Consider the following 23630-nt stretch of genomic DNA (forward strand, 5'->3'; position numbering starts at 1 on the left):
CTTTGAAAGAATAATTTATGCCAGTTACACATTAAAGAAAAATCTAAGCAATTCTAAAAATCACACATGCAAAAGAAATTTAAGAGATTTTAAAAGGCAAAAAAAATGTTGGTTTATTCTCAAAAAAACTCTAATGCTAAAAATGACCAACAATGTGATGCCTTCAAATTAACAGGTTCAATCATATGATTACCTTTGTCCAGTATTTAAATAATTTATTCTATAAATTTCTAGGTGATATTAATTAAGAACTAAGGCCAATTTTTTTCTTAGACTCACTGGTAAGATAATAATAGTAGTCTAGTCCTTACAGAAAGCAACCAAGTAATCCTGGTCTGTATTTCGAGATTTGACATATGCATTATGAAACTCTAAACAACTTCCTAATGCCTCGATGTAATTTCATCTCCAGTATATAATAGGCTAATTATCTCCTTCAAGAAGTTGTTGTGAATTTTAGTTAATTATTATGTATAAAGTTCTTTGAGGGCCTCAGATGAAAGAGTAGCATACTACTTAAAAGAATACATACTATTAATAATTACATAACAGATGTTAATGAATACATAATTTAATAAAATTTCAAAAAAATAGGGAGATTTAGAGTAGTGTTTCAAGAAATGAAGAAACGGGAATGTACAAGAGAGATGCAGAAGGAGAATCAACAAAATCTAGCAGGAGAATAAATATCTAACATGAAGGAGAGAGGAGGTAAAGATGACTCCTAGGCTGTGAACATGGGTGACTGAAAGGATAGTAATGCCACTGATGAAAATTAGGAAAGTTAGAAAAAGCAGAATGTTCAAGGTAAAAGGTAATTACATGTTTTGGACATGGTGAGTTTGAGATGACTACAAGACATGAACTGGTGAAGTCCAACAGGCGTTAACTTTGTGGGACTCAAAAGAGAGGTGAGGAGTGAAGGCAAAACTTGGATTCAGCTGAATAAAGATAAAAATTGCATACAGGCAAGTACATGGGATCACAACAGGAAGAAAAAAGAGAGAACACCCAGGCAAAGGGGGTAGGACAATAGTTAATGATCTTGCAAGAAAAAGGGGAGATAATTCAGACAGAGAGGTAGACCAGACAAGAACTATGTCACAAAAATCCAGGAAGGAAAGAATACCTAGGAAGAGGAGATGCTTCAGTTGCCAAATGTTGTGTAGCAATCACAAAGTTTATAAAGGCTGAAAAGAGTCAATAGGATCTGGCAACTAAAAATTATTGGTAACCTTAGAGAAAATGGTATTGTTAGAGTGATGTGAACAGAAATAAGTACATTCTTTTAAAATACATTATGAAGCTTTATAAAAAATCTCTCTATGAAGGTTCCCTCCTGTCAGATGGAATGTCAGAGAATGGAAGAATTTATGACCAAACAAGGAATAAAGAACATTAAGAAATGCAATAGTTTTGAAATAGTTATGAAATGGATAGTTCTGATTAAATTGAAAAGGTTTTGCACAAACAAAGCAAACACAACCAAGATTATAAGGGAAGCAGAAAAGTGGGAAAGAATTTTTATAATCAGTGTCTCTGATAACGGCCTCATTTCTAAAATATATAGAAGTAAGTCAAATTCATAAGAATGCAAGTCTTTCTCCAATTGATAAATGGTCAAAGGATATGAATAGGCAGTTTTCAAAGGAAGAAATTAAAGCTATCTATAGTCATATAAAAAAATGTTTTAAATCACTTTTGATTAGAGAAATGCAAATCCGAACAACTCTGAGGTATTACATGATACCTACAAGATTGGCTAACATGACAAAACAGGAAGAAGATAAATGTTGGAGAAGATGTGGGAGAGTTGGAACACTAATTCACTGTTGGTGGAGCTGTGAGCTGATCCAGTCACTCTGGACAGCAATTTGGATCCATGCCCAAAGGGCTACAAAAATGTGCATCCTTAACCCAGCAATATCACTTCTAGGGCTGTATCCCAAAGAAATCATACAAATGGGAAAAGGACCCACGTGTATTTTTATACAAAATATGCTACAAGAACCTAAAGAGCTAGATATTCAAAGAGAACAAAGATAAGAATTTTTTTCAAACTTGATCTAAATTAAATATTTTCATTAAATAAAATACAACTAAGTACCAAAGGTTAAGAAATTGCCACAGTGTACTAAAGAAATACATTTTATGAAATAGTTTCTACAAGCATGTTTCTTCAATCTACTCATTGGAAGCAGTTGGCCTAGGTCTCACTCTATAAGAGCAAGAACAACTCCCTAATACATTTTCTTTGTGTCTGAAAACTGGGTTCAGAAATTGGGTTCACAGTGGACTTACTATACATCACAGAATTTAAATGCTCTTTAAGTACTGTTTTGTTTTTTAAAATAAAAATTAGGGACTATTTGATAGGCCTAGGCCCTAGCACTTAGGGCCTATCATTTAAGATTTCTTATGTCGTCAGAGTGTTGAAATTCTTACCTTAGTGACTATGAAAAAACTACTTTATAACTTTAAAACTCTTGGCTTTGTTGGAATGTGTTTAAAAAGTTATGTTCTGTGTTGGCCCTTTAATCAAAGCAATTCATTTCAACAAACATTAATATTTGTTGAACATTACCTACTACCTGAAAGGCACTGCCCTAAGAAATAAGGAAACAAAAGACAAAACAAAAAAAGAATTCCCGCCCTAATTCAAATTCTACAAGAACTTGTACACAGAAACAAAGTAAATTCTAAATGAGAAAGGGAAAGAAAATAGAGAAAAATTTATTTGACAAAAATTATTTTGCTATCTGGGGAAATGGAAAACACAAAACTAGAAAAAATAAAGCACATTTAATTATGCCATGTATTTTAATTTATATCTATAATTACTCCTACATATTATAACCTATATCTATGATTTTAGGCAAGGCAAAAGGAGACATACATAAGCTTTAGTATGATGGAGCATGGTATACTTTCTAGCAATATAAGTTTTCTCAGGATAAGCAGGAAGCTATCCTGTATAAGAACCAACCCAAAGTGGTAAGAGGGAGCTACAGATAGGGTCTTCAATGCCAACTGGAAACAGAGTTGAGTCACTAACAAATAAAGGCTCCCAATAACAATCATAAAGCTGAGCACAGAGGAGGCAGAGAGATTGTCAAGGGCATCCCTTTAATTAACAGAAGCAAATCGCTAAACCTCCAAAGACCCTGAGTCTGACTGAAGGAAACTTTTGGCACAGAAGAAAAACAAAGCCTTTTACGGAAAGTTTCTTTGAATCCCACAACGTCCCATGGAAGTCCTGTCTGAGCTAAAAGTCTGACTCAAGACTAGGGAAAATATGGGTTTAGGTTTAACAGTGATTGAGAAAAGTTAAACACAATGGAAAAAAATGCATATTTTCATTTCTTAAACCTTGCTCTGAGATCAATTAATATTTAGGCATAATGTTTATGGCTAGCTATTGCAATAAAATAAAATATTCTTGTACAAAAAGCTTAGTTGAAAGAGAAAACAATAGTACTTACTTTTATCTCAGCTAATTAAACTGATGAGAGATGATGGCTCATTCCAACTTCGAGGTCATTCATTTGTGGTGAGAACTTATTCTAATTACAGGGAAAGCGTGCTTTGGCTTTACAAATTCAAACCATATTCCTAATGAGGGTACCACCATCCCTTGGCCACCCATGTTCATCACCTCAATGTCATCCTCAACTCCTCACTCAGACTATGTATAAAATCATTCACCAAATCTTGTCATTCCTATCTTCAAAGTATCTTTCACACACCTAGCCCCTTATCTCTACTCCCAAAGCTACCACTCGAGTTCAGGCCCACATCACCTTTTCCATGGATTACAGAAAAGTCTCGTATTTGGTTTTCCTGTAACAGGTTTCTCCATTCTCCATTCTGTCCTCCATGCAATTACCAAAATGATTTTCCTAAAGCCTAAGTCACTCCCCATGTCACTCCCCATAAAGCTCAAAGAGTCCCTGAAGAAATCTATGTGGTGGTTAAACCTATTCATAAACTGGCCCCAACTTACCTTTCCAGTTTAATCATCCCTCTCTTCCCTCCAAGCACTTTATGGTTCAGGCAAAGTGTCATTCATGCTATGCTATTCTTCATAAAGATATTCTATCTGGCTGCCCACCCGACTTGCAGGAAACTCTCTCCTCCTCGTGCCTTACAATCCCTTCCTCTCTTCAAAACACTGTTCAAAGGCCACTCTCTGCAGAAAGCCCTCCTTGATCTCTCCATCCTTTCTCCCCCACACCTCCACTTGCACTTACTTTCTACATACTTACCCATGTACAAGTTTTCCCTCTTGATAAACTATAAACTACTTAAGGACAGAAATCGTTGCATTGCTCTCTGCATCACAAGCACCTAGCACAGAATCTAGAACATAATAGGCACTCCAAAAATGTTTGTTGGTTTCATATAATAGTGGGATTTCTGGGTCATTTAAAAGATTTATGTCTTAGCCCATTATTTCAAGTTATTGCTCCACAGTAATACGTAAGTTCTTTAAGGGCAGGGACTATTTTGTTTTGTTTTAATTTTGTTTTAATATCCTAAGGAACATAGCGGGCATTTAATAAATGCTTGTTGAATTAAATCAAAATAAGAAATGCACCAAATAAACTGAATGAACAACAAAAGGCCAGAGCTGGGAAGAATTTCTTATGGGGGAAAACCTTGATGAAACACCAGGAGATATGAAAAAATGGGAAAGTAATAAAAATCATCCAATAGAATGAATAAATACTATGAGGTGAAAGAAAATAAGAAGAAATCTCCAGAAGACAAAATAATAATATAAAAACAATAATTAGATTTCCCTCCTCCAGAAATTTAACAATTACAATAACCTTCGGTAGTAGCTCAATCATGTACAGATGGTATAGAAGAAATAAAGATTTTTACCAAGAGAATGACTTATTTTGAGCAAACAAGAAAAGGTTAGGAAATCAGTGGTAGAAAATCACAGAAGTGGGATACAAAAAATGAAAAAAAATGGAATAATATCAGGACAAAATTGAAAGAAAACAAAACAGGAAGACTTGTAGCCTCTACAAAACCAAGGTAACAGATCCTGAAGATAGAATTAGGCAAAATATTATTGCTACCCAAGAAAAGCATGATAAAACAAAGAACCTAGTAACATTTTAGGAAATCATATAAGAAAATTGCCCAGAAGTAATGAAAAGAGAAGGCTAGGAATAAATTGGTAGAACTCATAAGATATTATCAGGAGTCATTCAAATTAAATGGACCCAAAAATATAGTTATTAAGTTTCATAGCCTTTATTATTAAAGAATCTTAAAAGTAGACAGGAGACTTTTCCAATATGATCAGAGGGCTCTAACAAACAATATGGTAGAAATACCCCTTGAAAGTTATGCCACAAAACCTAAGTTGAGGATTCTAGGAGGTCAAGGTGAGAAGAGAGAATTCCAGTCATGGGTGATAACTTGTACAAAAGGCACAGATGAGGGAAATTGAATATCATGGTCAGAAAAAGAAAATTGGGCCAGTTTGGCTGGAGCATATGGTGCATGAAGGGGAGTAAATATCTAATCAGCCTGGAAAAATAGGCAGGAATCAAACTGTGAAGGATTTTAAATGCCAAACAGGAATTTATATTTTATCTGAGAAGCAAAGGAGGATGACTGAAGCTTCTTGAGCAAGGAAACAATATGGTCAAACCTGCACTTTATTCTACAAGAGCTACCTGGAAAACTAGATAGTTGAGTTTGGCAGAAGATGAGTTCAGGCTAGCATCTAATCAATGTACCACAGTAAATTCCAAAAGGCTAAAAAAAAAAAATCTAAGTATATCAAATTAGAACATTAAAAAGTGGAAAGCAGAACTGCATATAAGGAAAGAATGCATAACCAGACACAGGATAGCAGAGATTATGAAAAGCCATTTAGACAATTTTGATCACATAAAATTAAAAAGCTTTTGTCCAATCAATGAAGCAGTAAGAAAGGATTCTGTTTGGGGGAAAATATTTGCATTAAACATTTCTGGTTAAAACATAGCACAAAATCTGCAGTCTCCATGAAAGGCACAAATTCTTCAAGAATAAGAACAATTTTGTCAACAGGCAAGTGGTCAAAAGATTTTTAAAAATGATTTTCAAAAGAAGAAATATATAGTCATCCACCATTTGAAAAATATTGAAAATCCTGAATAGTCAGAGAAATGCACATTAGAATACTGAATTATCACTATGCATTAATCAAGTTGGCTGAGATGGTAAAAAAAAAAAAATGGAAAGCTTCAATGTTGTAAGCAGTTGTAGGAACAAAAAACTGTAGGAAAACAGGCACTGCTGGTGGAACAAATGAGATGATATTTGTAAAAGCACAGTCCTGACACATAGTAGGTATTATGTAAATGCTTATTCCCTTCCCCATTAGAATTCTGATTATCTTCAACCATTCTGGAAAACATATGATCAGTCACAAACGTTCTGCTGGGAAGTTTTCCCGAACAATTTTTGGGGGAATATTTTTGTAAATTATTTCTTTAGGTTTTTATTGGTAATCATCTGCTACATTAAGATAAAATATATAAATAATGTGAAAAGAAGAAAAAAAGACAGAAATCTATTCAGAACATGATGACCTATTTGTTAACAGGGTTTTTATCTAATCGTGTCTAACAATGTTTTCTCAATTTTTGTCTTCAACACAAATACCTAAACAATTTAAAGACAAATGTCCAACAAAAATGCCAAAATTAAAAATTGAGATGAATGAGGAGAAAGATAGTAAGAAAGAAGGGAGAATATATAAAAGTTTCAAACCACGAATCTAAAGGACTCATTATGATCATTACCAAGTCCACATCCACTCAACATATGGTATTATAGTGGATACAAAATCTGGGGTTGGAAAGATCAGCATTTACAGGTCTTTAGGTAGCCATCAATTATAATCAATGGTTGCCTACAATGTATGTAGACATTACACACGACTTCCTTCTTTCCCCAATCCTGCACCCAGGCAAGAAAATATTCTTCTGCAACTTAAATAACATAAATAATCCTAAATAGCATAAAAAATGTTTAGTTTTATTTACCATCAAACCAACATAAACTCATTTCCTGCACTGTCATCAATTACTTATGAGTTCTTATTTTGATTAAGTACCTATTAGTCAAGAAGTACTTGTTGAGCACGTATTCCATATTTATGTTAATCTCTATCTACACCATGAGGTACAAAAGTATCTGTCACAATGACCTTGCAACCCACTTGCAGAGATAAACTCACACATGAAACAACGGGTGCTACAACATTACATATTATATAAACAAAATATTAATATGCTTAAAAGGATACTAACTGTATAGCTTGTTTAATTAAGGGAATAGCACAACATGTAATGTGTCAATTATACAAAACAGATAGCAAGAACAAAGTCGCAACAGGGGAGAAATTAATATGAACTGGTGTGAGCACTTCAAAGAAGAAGTCATTCAACAAATATTTTGGTGGTGCTTATGATGTACAAGGCACTACGCTAGGGAGAACACAAAAATATATATACATATACATATATACACAAAGACATATGGAGGTATATTCACATGCATACACACACACACACACAAAGATATATTTTTGTATTCTCCCTAGTGTGCTTAACATAATGCCTTGTACATCATAAGCATACATATTATGTATGTGTATATGTATGTATATGTCTCCTTTTTGTAATTCCTGGAACAGAAAGCTTAGCAGGGGAGATATAGATCAGTAACATACAAAATAAATGTGGTGACACAAGATCACAAATTCAGAGCTCAAAGGGCGTTTAGAGATCATCTAGATCTCCCTCATTTTACAGATTAAAAAATTAAGAATAAGAGAAGGAAAATTACTTGCCCAAGATTAACCCAGGATTTGAACCCAGGTGCTCTGATTCCAGATCCAGAGTTCTTTTTCAGTGCGCCATACCCACACATACCCCAAGGGTACAAAGAGTACTGCTGTACAAATTCAAAGACAGGAGAAATAACTTCTGTCTGGAATCAATGGAGAAGAATCCATAAAAGAGTTAGGATTTCAACTGATCAATAGGTAAAGAGGAATGACATGGCATTCAAGACAGGGGAAAAGGCATGACCAAAGACAAGAGAGAAGAAAAGCTTACAGCTAAAAATAAATGGTAAACCCGAATTAGATTGTAATGTTTATACTTGGACTTCATGGTACAACATCAGAGAATCAATCAATTCTACTGCTATATAAATAAATGCCAAAATCTTCAAATTCATCAATTCTTCTGAAAGTTTTAAAATTAAAAGTATAAGACTATGTTGCAGAGTTCCAAGAATTACAATTTCTCTTCAAACATACTTATCCTTGAACCCTAATAACAAACTGACTACTCATGAAATTTGCAGAACTCATGAATCAAACTACATGTTCACCTGCATGGAGTAGATGCTACAGTACTCTGTTTTCATCTATTTCTCACCACCTGTTCATCTTTCTTTAAATACTCTGGGGATAGACCATGTTTTAAAAATTAAAGCTTGCAAAGATCAAAGAGGGACTATGTGAAGGAGGGGGAAAGTACAAAATGATTTAAACTTAAAAAGGAAAAATATGGCTCTTAAATTGTTTTAAAGGAATTAAAGAACTTGTCTCCACTGCAGAGTTAAGAGCAATGAATTCAAATCAACCCTGCAGATATATAGCAGCAAAAGAACTTATTCATACAAACATACAAAGTCTGTTACCTAACTTTAGTCATTCCATCTTCTAAAAAAGCCTAATGCCCATTCAGTTATACTGTGTTATATCAGATTTGTGTTTTCTTAATTAATCCTGAGGCATATAATAATAAAAGTTACACATTCAGAAGCACTCTTTATCCAAGAAGCTACAGTACGGAATTCTTAATCATGTTTCTGACGCATATCAAGAGAACGTCCTGACATTCAGCTCTTACAGAAGATTTTTCCATGAACGAACAAAGTACACGCATTATCAAAGCACTGTCAGCACATCACACACAATCAAATTGTGAATCGAGCCAGATCAGGACCTTTCACTATTTTGATGGATGAAAGAAATGATGTCAGCACTAAGAGGAAGGTCTGCATCGTGATTAGGTATTTTGATCAAGATTAAATACTTATGAAAATGTGGCTCAGACAATGCTTTAAAAAATAAATAATGCTGCAAGTGTTGAAAACATCTTTGGATCACTGAATTCAGTTTTTACAGACTCTTACATTTCATGGATAAAATGTGATTGGGTCTTATGCTGACTCCGCACTTTACAACCGGCAAACACAATTCTGTTAACAGCTAAAGAAATGAAACATCAGCCTCTGCCTCTGATGCTTCTGTGTGCTGCCCTGGAGAAATTTAACCACCAGCAGCTAAGTTAACATAAAATCATCCCCCCAACAATATTTATTGGAGGCCACATAGATGTTTGGGGCTAAGCAAAATGAAAACTGAAACATCATGACCACTGACATCTAAAAACATGTTACTAATCTTTCATCAAACACAATGATAAATAATAGACTGTTGTAAACCCAAGAGCAAAAGTAAACATATTCTATTCATCTTAATAGCATGATAGCTCTTCATGTTCATGAGTTTTAGACAAAAAGTCACCATATTCATAGATCTTGATATATATATAACTCTCTCCCTCTAAGTCACACGCTATTCATTGGGAATACCAGTTCTTCACTCTCTACCTCCTCATCCCCTCTGGAAATCTAGGAGAAATAGCCTACGATAATTTGCATAACACGACTCAGATGTTCCAAGAGAAAAAAGGCAACAAGAAGACATGAAAAGCATTCAAGTGTCTTTCTCAACACCAAAAGGCTCTGTAGGAGGTGCTGACCCAAGCGGGAGTCATACCACCCACATACCAAGGGGAAGAGGGAGAAAAGTGACATAACTATGTGGCAACCAGTAGTCAGTCTCAGAAAAACGGGGACCCGTTTGAGTGACTGGTAGAATGGTCAGAGCTGCCTATCTTTCTTGTGGATCACAGCCCTGCTTGTTACTGAAATGATCTGTCACATATTTCGTAACATAACTGTTTTTATCTGGAATGATCTATAAAACCAAGTGTGCTGTAAGGTAACTAGCCAATAGGAGTTCCAAGTTCTGTTTGTGACCTTATATGGAGGTCGTTTACTCCAAGAAATAAAAGATGATGGCTTATCTAGGCTAACTGGTGATTCTAAAAAGTGCAGTGTGTTATCATGCTAGGTTGATGTCAGAGTACCTGAGCTCAAATCTCAGCTTGGCCTCACCAGCTGCTTGTGTGATCTCAGGCAAGTCACTTAATGTCTTGGGGCCTTATTTTCCTCACCTGGATAATGAAGAGATTGGAGTAGATGACCTAAATATACAATCCTATAACCCACCTGAGACATGACTGGCCAGTTATGTCCCCAGAGCAAGAAGTGTAAAAAAAAGAGCCCTGGAGTTTGCCTGTACCATGGAAGGACCTTCTCATCTCTTTCTCAAGCTCCCCACAGTCCTCTCACCTTCTCAGCTGACCTTGCCTCATATGCTTTACCAAAAAAACAAAAATAAAAATGGAAAAAAAAATTGAGGCTATTCATAGAGTGCTCCCCCTTCTCTCTGCCCCAAATCACTTAGAGGTCTTTCCCCACAACCCCCTTCACTCCAGTCTCGGACGAAGAGGTGGGCCTTCTCTTTGTCAAAGAAAATTCTCTACATGTAACCCAAATCCCCTTCCCGACTCCCATCTCCACTCTCTTGCTAATCTTCTATCTCTTTTACCTTTCTTTCTATCCCCAGAACTTAGCACAATGACACATAGAAAACACTTAATAAATTCTTGTTGACTGACTGGTCCCCAGAGCTGTAAAAGAGGCACAACAATGCCAGCTGAAGGCCTCATATAATAATTAAAGAAACCAACGAGTCCTAAGAGAAGAGACAGCCAAGACCATCTGTCTATAGTCAGCCGTGAAATAGAAATGAGGACAATGCTGGAACCTCCTATCTAGCCTATGGGTGTTTGGAGACAGTCCTATTTTCTGTCTGACTTTCCATCTCCTATCTTTCTCATTGACAACTGGGCCAAGTTGTGCAAAATACCCCAGGATGCTTCCTGAAGACCTCCAAAAGGAAAGGGAAGAGGTAGAGCTGGTTGTTATTCTCATCAGAGATGCCTATGACTCAAAAGAGGAGGGCAATCCTTTGATAAACTCAGAAGTTACTCATGCATTTTCTCTGGACAATATGGAAAGGGTCAGTCACAGGTAAAATATGAGGCAGTTGGTTCACCTCTATACGTACCTTCTAATTTACCCCCAAGTGGGCAATACCCTCATGAAGCTCCCTATATAGGGGAAAGACTTGGGTCATGAATATTTTTCATTAATTAAGATTTATTTCCCCTGTACCTCATTCCCTTATTGCGATAATGGCTCTTTATTAATGTGCTAATGGATTGTCAACTATATTAACAACATATTTACACACTGTTAGGTACTTACTGGAGATACTGAATTAACCCAGAAGACTGAATATAGTTGCAGGTATTTCAGGAACTGAGGCAGGCAGATAAGACATGGCACTTTCAGTGCAGGAAATCTAAGTGACCCTCTATACTCCTATGCCTGTTTTATATATGTTTTGGGAAGATATTAAAGTAACAATCATAATCTCAGACAAGGCAACAGTAAAAAAACAGACATGGTGAAAAAAGATAAATCAAGCATTTATTAAATGCTTAATGTGACAAGCACTGTACTAGGCTACAAAGAGAAATATGAAACAGTATCTGCCCTCAACAAGCTTACAATATATCTGGGGAAATAACATATATAATGTACAAGTGCATGAGAAATATACAGAAAGTAAAAACAAGGTCATGGGTAGAGGGAAGGAGATGGTACACTAGTAATGAGGGTAAGAAAAGGTTTATGCAGAGAGTGAAACTCTACAGCACAGCAGAATTATGGGGAGATCCTTAAGAACTAGGACCTAGTCTTTTGATTAACCCTATCATAAATATGCAAGCCCTCATCAAACACTTGGGATCTTGCCTGTACAAATACTTCCATCTTGCCCTCTAATTTCCACAACTCTTGTTTTCCTGTTGCACTAAATACTGAGAGGAATATCAAAAGGGGGAAGTCTTTTGCTTGAGATTTATATGCATTTGACTAAGCATGTATAATCTATATTAAATTACTTGCCTTGTCAAGGAAGCGGGGGGCAAGGGAAGGAGGGAGAGAATTTGGAACTCAAAAATTTTTTAAATGAGTATTAAATATTTTTGTTTACATGTAATTGAGAAAAAAATTAAACGTAAAAAAAGGAGATTTATATGCACTAGACTTAGTTTCAGTCCAGATTCTGACATTCAACTAGCTATCCTATGCATGTTAACCTCACTGTGTTTCACATTCCTCTACTATAAAATGAGGGAATAGGACTTAATTATTTCTACGATTCTTTCTGACTCAAAATTGCATGACTTCAAGATCATGAAATTTCAAAGAATTTATTGACATACTGGAATTCTGGGCCAAAGGAACCAGATGAAAATCAACTATACATTAAAGTCTTTTTGAAAAATTATATATAGAACAAGCATGTTTTGTTTTGACAGCAGCATAGATAAGAAAACACTTCAATTAATCATAAAATCAATAAAAATCAACTGTTGAATGACTACTAAAATTTTAATGTAATCTTAGGCTTCATTAATAAAAGTACAGAGGACACATCACATACAACAAGTCTATCATCTTTTGTATTGGGCAGACATTTGTTTTAATATCTTTTTCCAATTTTTTCCATGTTAAGAAAATTAACATTTTTTTAAATTTTGAGTTCCAAATTCTCTCCCTTTCTCCCTTCTCCCTTCCCCTCCATTGAAAAATGTGCAGTCATGCAAAAAGTATTTCCATATTAGTCATGTTGTGAAAGAAAACACAGACAAAAAAAAAAACCCAAGAGAAATAAAAAATAAAGTTTAGAAAAGTAGCTTTCATCTGCATTAGTTCTTTTTCTGAAGGTGGATAGCATTTTTCATCATGAATCTTTTGGAAATGTCTTAGATCATTTTTTACTGAGAATGGCTAAGCCATTCACAGTCAATCAAACAATATTGCTATTACTATGTACAATGTTCTCCTGGTTCTGCTCACTTTACTTTGCATCAGTTCATATAAGTCTTCTCAGGTTTTTCTGAAAGTATCCTGCTCATCATTTCTTATAGCACAATAGTATTCTATCACAACCATATACCACAACTTGTTCAACCATTCCCCAATTGATGGGCATGCCCTCAATTTTCAATTCTGTGCCACCACAAAAGAGCTGTTATAAATATCTTTGAACATATAAGTCCTTTCCCCTTTTTTATCTCTTTGACATAGAGACCTTGAGGTCTCATGCATATGTGTATGAATCACTTATGTATGCATATGTGTATATTATGTCTATACACACACATATGAATAAACTATGAATTGTCTTTTTAATTGAAGGCAATCGTCACTAACTTGGTTTTTCCTGTGTGAATAGTTAAGTCAAACTTCAAACTCAGAGTGTTTACGAATTTCCTTTAAAAGGTGCCAAATGTTCTAGGGTTTGATGAAATCAATACAATATAATCCATAAAGAGGAGAATCTTGAGGATCTCTCCTTCTACAGGTGAGTATACTCTGCACTACATACAGTACACTCTGCAGTACAGTACACTCTGTACTACATTTCCTCCATGACATGACAGTGGCAAACACCAGAGGGAAGCAAACTTCCTGCTTTTACCTTAATGGATATTAATGATCAGAATGACACTGAACAAGGTGATCTCGGTTATTATAAAAGATTGCCTTAAAGATATAATTTTGACATGTGCATAAGAAACATGTTGCTGGAAGAAAGTCTTTCAGGTAGTGTCTTTCTCAAATCTTTTTTTCATAGTCATCAAAAATAAGTACTATGTGATGTTTTTACTCTCTGTATCATTCAACTATGTGACAGCAAAAATGTGGTCTACAGAAGCATACTGCTTTCAAAAACCTGCCTGTTTCCAATAAATTCCTTCATTAACAATGTTGCCAGTGCATGTATAAATTCTTTTCAAAATTTTATTTAGATGGGAAAGAAGTAGATCTATGCCTTTGTATTTATTTATGTTTTTGGTCAACTTCCTCTTTGTTAATAAAATCCAAGATTTTTTCCATTCCTTTGATATTTTTCCCTCTTTAAGACCCACTTGTGTCTAATCTACCTGATCCAGCTGCTTTTTTCATTACCACTGGAAGAGCATTAGTATTTATTGAAGAGGAGTTCTGGTTGTAGGGAGAAGCCTGGAGCCTTCTCTCTTCCTCCTACTGAATTCTGGGGCCAAATCTATGTCCACCTCCAGGGACTGTTCAGAATGTACTGGTGTACTGGTGAATATACTAATTCCATACACAGTTGAGTCAATGACATTTCATAATCTGAGAAATACACATTCTCCTGTGCATGTTACCAGATCAATCCCTTCAGAAATGACAGATCTCACCGAAGAGACAGGATAGGGCTACACCACTTAAAGGGAAATCGTTAAAACATGTCTTCTCACAGCTTCATCAGTGATACCCTCAATACATGTGCTGATCATTATCAGGGGTCAACAAATTGTTTAGAAAAGTCACATTGGAATGATGTAACTGCCCCATTTCTTCATCATATCTTTATCCTTTCTTCCATTTGATTGCCAAATGTTCTAAGGCTTGATGAAATCAACACAATTTAATCCACAAAGAGCAGAATCTTGAGGATCTCCCCATCTACACGTGAGAACTCTTTGCCCTACAGTCCACTTTGCCCAAGATTTCTTCCATGACATGAAGTGGCAAACATCAGAGTAGAGCAAACTTGATGGCCTAATTTTTACCTCTTCTCACAAGCTTTTGATAGACTATACAGATTATTTTGAAATGACTCTCTTCCTGACCTTCCTGGCTCCTAGTTCCTACCCCATACCCCAAATTACCGTATGTTTACTCTTTATGGATTTTGTGTTCATTTATATGTATACAGGTTGTTAACCCCAAAGAGCATGATACTTCCTACAGGCACGAACAATTTCATTTTCCCTCTTCTGTATTCCCAGGGCCTGACATAAAGTAGCCACTAAATAAATGTTTGTTTATTAGTAATCAGTTATCTTCTGTCTGTTGAGGATCAGTTTCATTTTTACATTTCTCAGGGTTTGCCATGCCTAGAAATTTCCAGCCCTCTTATGGAAATAAGTTTTCATGATATGTGGCAGGCTCTTTAAAATGCACAGACTTTCAGTCTTTTTTATTTCTTAATCCTGAACCACATTTTTTAACATAGTTTTTATAATCCTCTTCTTTGCATCAAGTCACAAAGTATTAAAGTACGTGTTGACTAGGTTTGCCAAGTTTTTCACATTTATTCCTTCATCCCATGCATATAAACTCCAACATTCAAATGTCAGTTCAATAACCCCATCTAAGAGTCAAATCTTTTGCCTATTTTGGTGTGTATTTTGTAGATAAGTCCATCACATGGGTACATATCTCCAAGTTAGATGTTTTACTCATGGATCATACTGAGGTCCTCTCAGAGTCTAAGCAATTGACTGGTAATAACCTATCCTTAGTCTTTTTCAAGTGAGACATTGCTTCCAGGAAATATGTCACAGAATCTTGAGGTCTCAACAAAATACTTATATAAACTGCCTAGTCAGATTCAAAGTTCTTTTTTGAGAAAAAAATATTGTCCAGCCAACCCCCCAGGAAACCATGCAAATTATGTTCATGCTTAGGTGAACTTATCTATGTCTTAGTAAGAACAAAAGCAAAGTTACAAACTTATAAATAAAACACAATTATCTTCCTGCTCAATGTCTAATATCTAAAGCATATGGATTTTTCTTTAACAGATAGATCAGCACTTTAGGCCACTTGCCAGAAGAATTAAATTACAAACTGACTATAAGCTGGCACTTGCCAAAGTCTCATCTGACATATCTGATATTTGAGAACAACAACGTAATGGTCATTGGATGATATATGTCCAGGTTATAAGATCTAACAAATAATATATTTCTCCAGGTTGTTGAAGTTTTAAACTATTTTCAATTAATCAACAAACAAACAAACCCAGATCACATTCTCTTTCTTAGTAAGCCCACAGAAATTCTTTCACTGAGTTACGGTGTAATGCTATGCTACAAGTTTCTATGGGGATTCAACATCAGAACCATACATCTGAACACTCAGTATCTTTTGTAAAAACTACAGTAGATAACATTGTCTGTCATGTTATCTAATGCCCTTTCATATAAAAAGTTCTGTTCATATGAGTATGATTTCTATTATCAAAAGAACCATATAGCAACATGTTTCTAATTTGATACAAGTATACTCAAAGCTAATGTCATTTGTATGCAATAATTAACTAATGTCAGGTGCCTGATAACATGTATTCCTCTGCTCATTTCACTAATTTTGCTTCATTGGAATTTTTAATTGACCTGTATTAACCTGTTTAATTTTGAAAGCTACTACAAACACTTTTTGAGAGTAAGCAAGGTATAACTCTTATCTAAATAATGGGATAATCGATTTTTTACTGTTTGGTAGAAACCTCAGGACTCCCGCAGTCCAATAGCTTCAATTAACAGGATTAAATAAAGTAAAGCCTGAACATGACAGGATGAGCCATTCACAGAGCTACAATTAGAACCCATGTTCCCCCATTTTCTTGACCCAGTATTCCTTTGTTTTCTATGGGAGTTTTTTCAAACTGTAGAAGGACTGAGCACAAAGATGAATTGCCACTTTAAATTATTTAATTTTTACTGAGGGTAGTAAACTGGCATGTACTTCTAAGAATTTCATAAATAATCAGGTAAGTTAGAACTAGTTTGTAATTCCATTTAGTTTGAAGTACAAAGATCAAAGTTCACTAAGCAAAGAAATATTGTAAAGTGACATTCATTTTGACCAGAAATGAAATATTATAGACCCAAAGTGACTTTTCATCAAAATTAGAAATACTCTATTAGCATAATGATCCTATATCTCTGCTCTGTTTCATGGCAAAACTCCTAGAAAAAGCTGTCTACCTAATTGCCTCTACCTTCTCACCTACCAGTTCACTTCTGAATCCCTTTTGGTCAGGCTACTTTTAGAGTAGGGAAACTGATCTCTACAAGATTCCCAATAATTTCTTTATTCCTCAATCCAATGCCCTTTCTTCAACCCTTATCTTTCTTGACCTCTCTCTGGCATTCAACACTGAGGACTACCTCCTACTGTTGGACACTGTCTCCTACCTGGGTTTTCCTGACACTGCTCTCTCCTGATTCTCTGCCTGAACTATTATCATCCATCTCTTCTCCAACAATATCATCTATGTCCTACCAGATAGACGTGGGTTTATAGCAGACTCTATTGTGGACCTCCTCTCTCTTCACATTCTTTCTCTTCACATTCTCTTTCTTGGTGATCTCATCAGCTCCCATGGATACAACTATCATCTCTATGCAGATGATTCCCAAATCTACATATCTAGTATTCATCTCTCTTCTGAGCTCCAGTCCCATATCACCAATTTCCTATTGGGTATCTGTACCTGGATGTCCCACAAGCATCTCAAACTAAATTCAACATGACCAAAACAAAACTCATTTCCCCTAATAAACCTGCCCTTCCTCCTAACTTTCTTATTTTTGTTAAAGGCAACCAAGAAATCATCCTCTACTTTCTACATTCACTCACCTTCTAGGATCAGCCAGTTGCAAAGTTTTGTCAATTTTGCCTCCACAACATCCCTCACTATCTGCACCCTTCCCTTCACATATGGTTACTGTCCTAGTCCAGGTCCTCATAGTCTCCCTATATCCAGTTTCTCCTCTCTCCAATCCATCTTCCATACAGTTGCCAAATTGATATTCTTAAACAACAAGACTACCCATGTCACTTCCCTGCTCAAAAAGCTTAAGTTGTTCCACCCTGATTCTAGTAAAAACACAAACACCAGTTCACAAACTGGTGCGAGACTCTCACTCCAGATTCGTTACACATTACCTTCCCTTATGCACTATACATTGAACACTTCAGCCAAACTAGACTATGCCCTATTGTTTCACAATATTCAATCTTCCATAAAGGACTGCTTGCATCATCTATATGCTACTGCCTATACTGCTTCTCTTGCCTTCTTCATTTCTGTCCTTTAGAACCTTAACTACACCCAAGGTTCAATTTAAGGACCACCTCTGTCAAGAGACCCTTCCTAAATCCCATAGTTTGCACCCTCATCCACTCTGTAAATGTACTGTATTTAAGTATATCTATCTCCTCCTCTTCAACAGAAGGTAAACTCCTTGAAGTAGGGATTATCCTACTTCTATATCCATATGTTCAGGGACAGGTATAGCGCTTGGCATAGAAGAGATTCTTATTAAATGTTTGTATATTAGTTGTGGGTATGTGCTGTGTGACACACAGCATGGCACACTGGTAAAGAGCATACTTGTCTGAACTTCAGAAGAACATGGTTCAGGTTGAAGCTCTTTTTAGCTATGTGACATTTCCTGGCTACATGACCATAGAAAACTTAGCCTCATGTTTTCATCCATAAAATGGGGTTAAGAAAACTTTACTACTTACCTCAAAGAGTTACTAAGCAGGAAGCCCTTTTGTAAAAGAGTTCTATAAAAATAAGCTATCTTTATGTTAACATTATTATTGAGGTGTTTTGAGGCTTCTTCTAATTGGTGAATAATAAATAAAAGGATATAAAAAGAACAGATACATTATCTGTATCCTGCTACCTAATAACAAAACCAAGTCCCTATCAAGAGAATGAAAGGGTTAAAACACCTGGTTTCTTACTGGATGAGGGGACCGGGAGACAATCAGGAGTCAATGAAGAGAGAAGGAAAAGGGGGTTGTTTGGTGACATTATTTAAGCTGGGTGACTTTTAGGAAGGGGAAGCAATCTTATGACTTCTCCAAACTCAGGTGACTTTGAGACTTAATTTCACAAAATGGTGGATAAAAGCAAAATGGAGTCACTAATGTTCTTTCAATATTACACTATCAATGATCATAAAAGCTTCCAATCTCTTTTAGCAGTTAGCACTGGTCTAGGTCAGACCTGAGTAACTTTTCTTCTAAACAGTGCCTCTTTTGGATGTCTTTATTTATACTACTTTCATACTTGGCCCAGGCAAAGAAGGGAGGTTGCAAGTCCCTGATCATGTACCCTCTCGTTTTTCTAAGGATAGATGGAAAGTATTTTTGTCCATCTTGTCTGTGTTGCTAACTACCAAACTTCTGAAATTAAGCACTTTCATACTGTTACCATGAGAAGCACACCTCTAATGTATATGAATTAAATTGATGACCTTCATTCTATAATAAGTAAAACAGCTCTATACTAAAAAGAGAATAATTTAAAAGAATACATATGATTTAAGTAATCCTTTTCTTTCTCAGATCTAGCTAACCATCAAAAATGCATTTTACAAATGATAGAACTTAAGCTGGAGAAATGAAATGTCTTGCCCAGGCTTACTTACTTAACAAGAGGAGAAAGGGAAAATAGAAGTCTTGGAAGTTTATTTTGTCCCCTAGCCACTACATCAGAACATGAGATCAGGTTAAAGAACTCTTTTTTCTGTGTAAAAGCAATTAATTAACAAGCATTCATAAAATACCTACTATGCTCCAAACATTATGTTAGGCTCTGGGAATACAGAGACAAAAAGAAATGAGTCTGCCTTCCAGGAGCTTACATCATAACAAAAGAGAAAAATGTATACACAAAGCCCAAAGCCTGGAAACCAGGGGAGTTCTCATAAAAAGGGCAACACTGAATCTTGAAAGAAAGCAGATTCCAGGAAGACCAGGTAAAAAGGAACAGAACTCCAGAAAAGACAAAGAGCTAGTACAAAAGTAAAGACAGGAGATGGAGCAACATGAAAAAGGCCAGTTTGGCTGGACTGTAGACTGCATTAAATGGGATAACATGCAATAACATGGGGAAAGTAGGTTAGCAGCAGATTGTAAAGAGCTTTAAATGTCAAGCAAAGAAGTTTACACTTGATCCTGGATGTTACAAGGAGCCACTAGAGTTTATTGAGTAAGAAGGTCAGACCTGGAAGCTTTATATAGTATGGACTGAAGAAAGGAACCTGAGGCAGGAAGACCAATTCAGAGGCTACTAAAATGTTCAAGTGAGCATGTGAGGGTCTGAACGACGGTAGTGGTTGTATGAGTAAAGCGAGGAAAGGATAGACACAAAAGATATTTCAAAGGTAGTAAGAACAATAAGATTTGGCAATGATTTTATATAGTCTAATTGAGAACAAGAATGAGGAGTTGAGGATGACACTGAGATGATAAACTTGGGTGTCTGAAAGGATGATAGCCCTTAACAGAAAGAGGAAATGTTGGAAGGGAGATGGGCTTTGAAAGAAAATAATGAACAAGTCCATATAATATGAAGTTCAATTTAGGGAACTGGGGTTGTCTGTCAATAAAAATGACTCAATGAGGATAGTACAGCTTTCTTTAAAAATCTGAAAGACTGTTATGGGACAGAGAGATTAGACTTTTTTTGTTAAGCCCCAGAAGAAGCAATAAGTAAAAGCTTCAAAGGAGAAAAATTTAGTATACTTTCCTATCATTTGAGCTTTCTAAAAGAAAAATGGCTGCCAGTAATAGTTGGATTCTGTCTCTTTGAAAGTCTTCAAGAAGAGGCTTCTCATGCTTTTTGGAGTGGTAATTGGGATTCCTTTCATGTGTTTATCTCATTAGATGACATGAAAGTTCCTTCCAACTTTTGAATTCTGTGACTCTAAGTTGTTTTCAATATGTTGTGGTACCTATGACACATCCACTTGAAAATGCTCAATAAGCAATTAATAATTTGGGACCACAGTTCTGGTAAGAAACTAGAATTGGATATATAGAACTGGAAGTCACAGAGATAATTAAAACTGCGGGAGTTATTAAGGTCGTTAAGTGAAAGATCATAAAGAGGAGATGGCTCAAGATAGAACTTCTAAGTCTACCCACAGTTGGAAATTAAGATATCCCTGGTTAAAACCAAATGGTTTCTTCTAAATTTACATTCCAATAATCAGAAAGAAGGGGAAAGGATAGGCCAGAGGTGTTAAGCATGCAGCTAGTGAGTGGCTCACAATACTCCCAAATATGGTCAGAACCAGATTACAATATTTAATTGGGAAATTGGGAAATATTTAAAAAATAAAAATAAAATAATATATAGTTAATGTTAACACGTCTTTTTCTTAATTAATGTGCCTACAAAGATTCTTACTACTGTTTAGTGGAATCATTTCTAATTGATTTTGATACCACTGTTCTAGACAAAGAGAACATAGAAGCAGTAAAGAACAAGGGATATTATTGGGAAAATGAATTGACCAACTTGGCTGCAGCACAGATTAAATGCAGATAAGGATAGAAACAGGCTAGGGCCAGATCATGGCGGGCCTTGGTAAGAAGTTTGAATTTAATCCTTAGACAAGCAAAGATTTTGAAAACTTTATTTTTAGTGCCTTACAAAATTAATTCTGGCAAAGTTTACTTTTTTTTTTTTTTTTTTTTTTTGGGCAAAACTTACTTTTAAGAATCATTTACTGCAGACTCAGCCACAGTGGAGCACAGCAGGAACCACTGGGGCAGACTGAAGCAGAAGCAGCAGTATGGATTCTCAAACGTATCAGCCCAGGATGGTAATCCAGCAGAAATGAGTGAGAAAGAAGTATAGGACCTTTGGTAACAGCAAAAGTCACTCCTGAGACTATCAGCCCACAGATTAAATGTTTGATACTTGAACTTCTAAGAGCCAAGATGCAGGAGTAAACTGTAAGTACTCTCACCCTCCCCTTGTTGACCTTGAAAAACCCAGAGAATACAGCCCCAGGAAAAATACTGGAACAGTGGCATAAGCAGCTGAAGGGGTAAACAGTCTCTCACCTCAGGAGGCTAGGGAGATCATCAAGAAGAGTCCTTCTTGCTGTGGTTGAAGGGGATCAGTGCAGGATGGGAGGTGTCCCAGACAGCCCCACCTCAGGGAACCAGAAGATCCTGAGCCCCAGGGGGAGTGGAGCCCATAAGCATCAACACTAGGACCCCAGGCATGTCTTAGCACAACCAAGGGAACTGGAAAGGTATCAGCCCAGACATGGGTTTACCAATTATTGACCCTGCCTGTGCTCTACATCAGGAGAGTAGGAGACCTCCTGTGGACAGACTAGACCTCCCCCACACCTCATGCCAGGAGCTTCAACGTAACCCCAGGGAAACTCAGAAAGACTTCACCTGGCCTCCAGCTTGGCATACACCAGACAGCTCAGCACCAGGTAAGTTACAGCATTCTAGATGATAGCTGAAAGAATCAGAGGCCACAACACACAAAGCCTCAAGTTCTCAGCACAAGAAATGTGGGACAGAACTCCCTGTGCCACAGAAGCAGAAATTCACTTTAAAAGCCAGGAAAAAGGTAATCACCACGAGCAAGAAGCAAAACGTAAAAGCAAAGATCATAGAATCTTACTATGGAGACAGAGAAGACCAAAATATGAATACAAAAGAGGACAGCTTTGACATTGTATTCACATCTAAAACCTCGAAAGGGAATATGAATTAGCCTCAAGCCCAAAGAGCATTCTTGGAAGAGCTCAGGAAGGATATTAAAAGCCAAATTAGAGAGGTAGAGAAAAAATTGACCAGTGATTTTAAAAATACAACTGATAAAATGAAAAAATAATTCACTGAAGAGAACAGTTCCTTAAAAGGAATAATTGGACAAATGGAAATGGAAGTACAAAAGTGAACTGAGGAAAACAATTTATTAAAAATTAGAAAATTGGGCAAGTAGAAGCTAATGATTCTATGAGACATCAAGAATCAGTTAAACAGAATCTAAAGAATGAAAACAGAAGAAAATGTAAAATATCTTATTGGAAAAATAACTGACCTGGAAAACAGATCCAGGAAAGAAAATCTAAGAATTATTGGTCTACTGGAAAGCCATGATGAAAAAAAGAGCCTGGACAACATTTTCCAAGAAATCATCAAGGAAAACTTACCCTGAGGGTCCTAGATCCAGAGGGCAAAATAGTCATTGAAAGAATCCACCAATCTCCTCCTGAAAAAGATCCCGAATTGAAAATGCCAAAGAATATTCTTGCCAAATTCCAGAACTTTCAAGTTAAGGAGAAAATACTGCAAGAGGCCAGAAAGAAACAATTCAAATATTGAGCAACTACAGTCAGGATCACACAGAACCTTGCAGCTTCTACATTAAATGATCAGAGGGGTTTGGAATATGATATTCCATAAGGCAAAGGAGCTTGGACTACAAAGATCAATTACTGAGGAAAACCAAATGTAATATTTCAGGCAAGGAGATGGACATTCATTGGAATAAGGGATTTCCAGATCTTCCTGAAGAAAAGACCAGAGCTCAATAGAAAATTTGATCTTCAAATACAAGACTCAAGAGAGGCATAATAAGGTAAACGGGGGGAAAAAATAACTTGGTATTCAATATGGGCAAACTGGTCACATCCCTATACGGGAGGATGATACCTGTTAATCTTGAGAATGGT

At 36.1% G+C, this 23630-nt stretch overlaps 1 protein-coding gene across 14 annotated transcripts in view; it reads right to left on the reverse strand.

Annotated features, from left to right (window-relative positions):
• BAZ2B (bromodomain adjacent to zinc finger domain 2B) overlaps positions 1-23630 on the reverse strand; it is a 353036-nt gene that overhangs the window by 280309 nt on the left and 49097 nt on the right. The window contains exon 1 of one of the 14 annotated variants that reach the window (XM_072612070.1): positions 17401-17419. The exons of 12 other annotated variants lie outside the window; for them this stretch is intronic. The gene's annotated coding sequence lies outside the window, so the exon portion shown is untranslated. Of the gene's footprint in view, positions 1-17312; positions 17342-17400; positions 17420-23630 lie in introns of those variants that run through there. One more of the 14 variants, XM_072612069.1, reaches the window with a different exon arrangement.

Source organism: Notamacropus eugenii, chromosome 5 (genome assembly GCF_028372415.1).
Source record: "Notamacropus eugenii isolate mMacEug1 chromosome 5, mMacEug1.pri_v2, whole genome shotgun sequence".
Lineage (NCBI taxonomy): Eukaryota > Metazoa > Chordata > Mammalia > Diprotodontia > Macropodidae > Notamacropus > Notamacropus eugenii.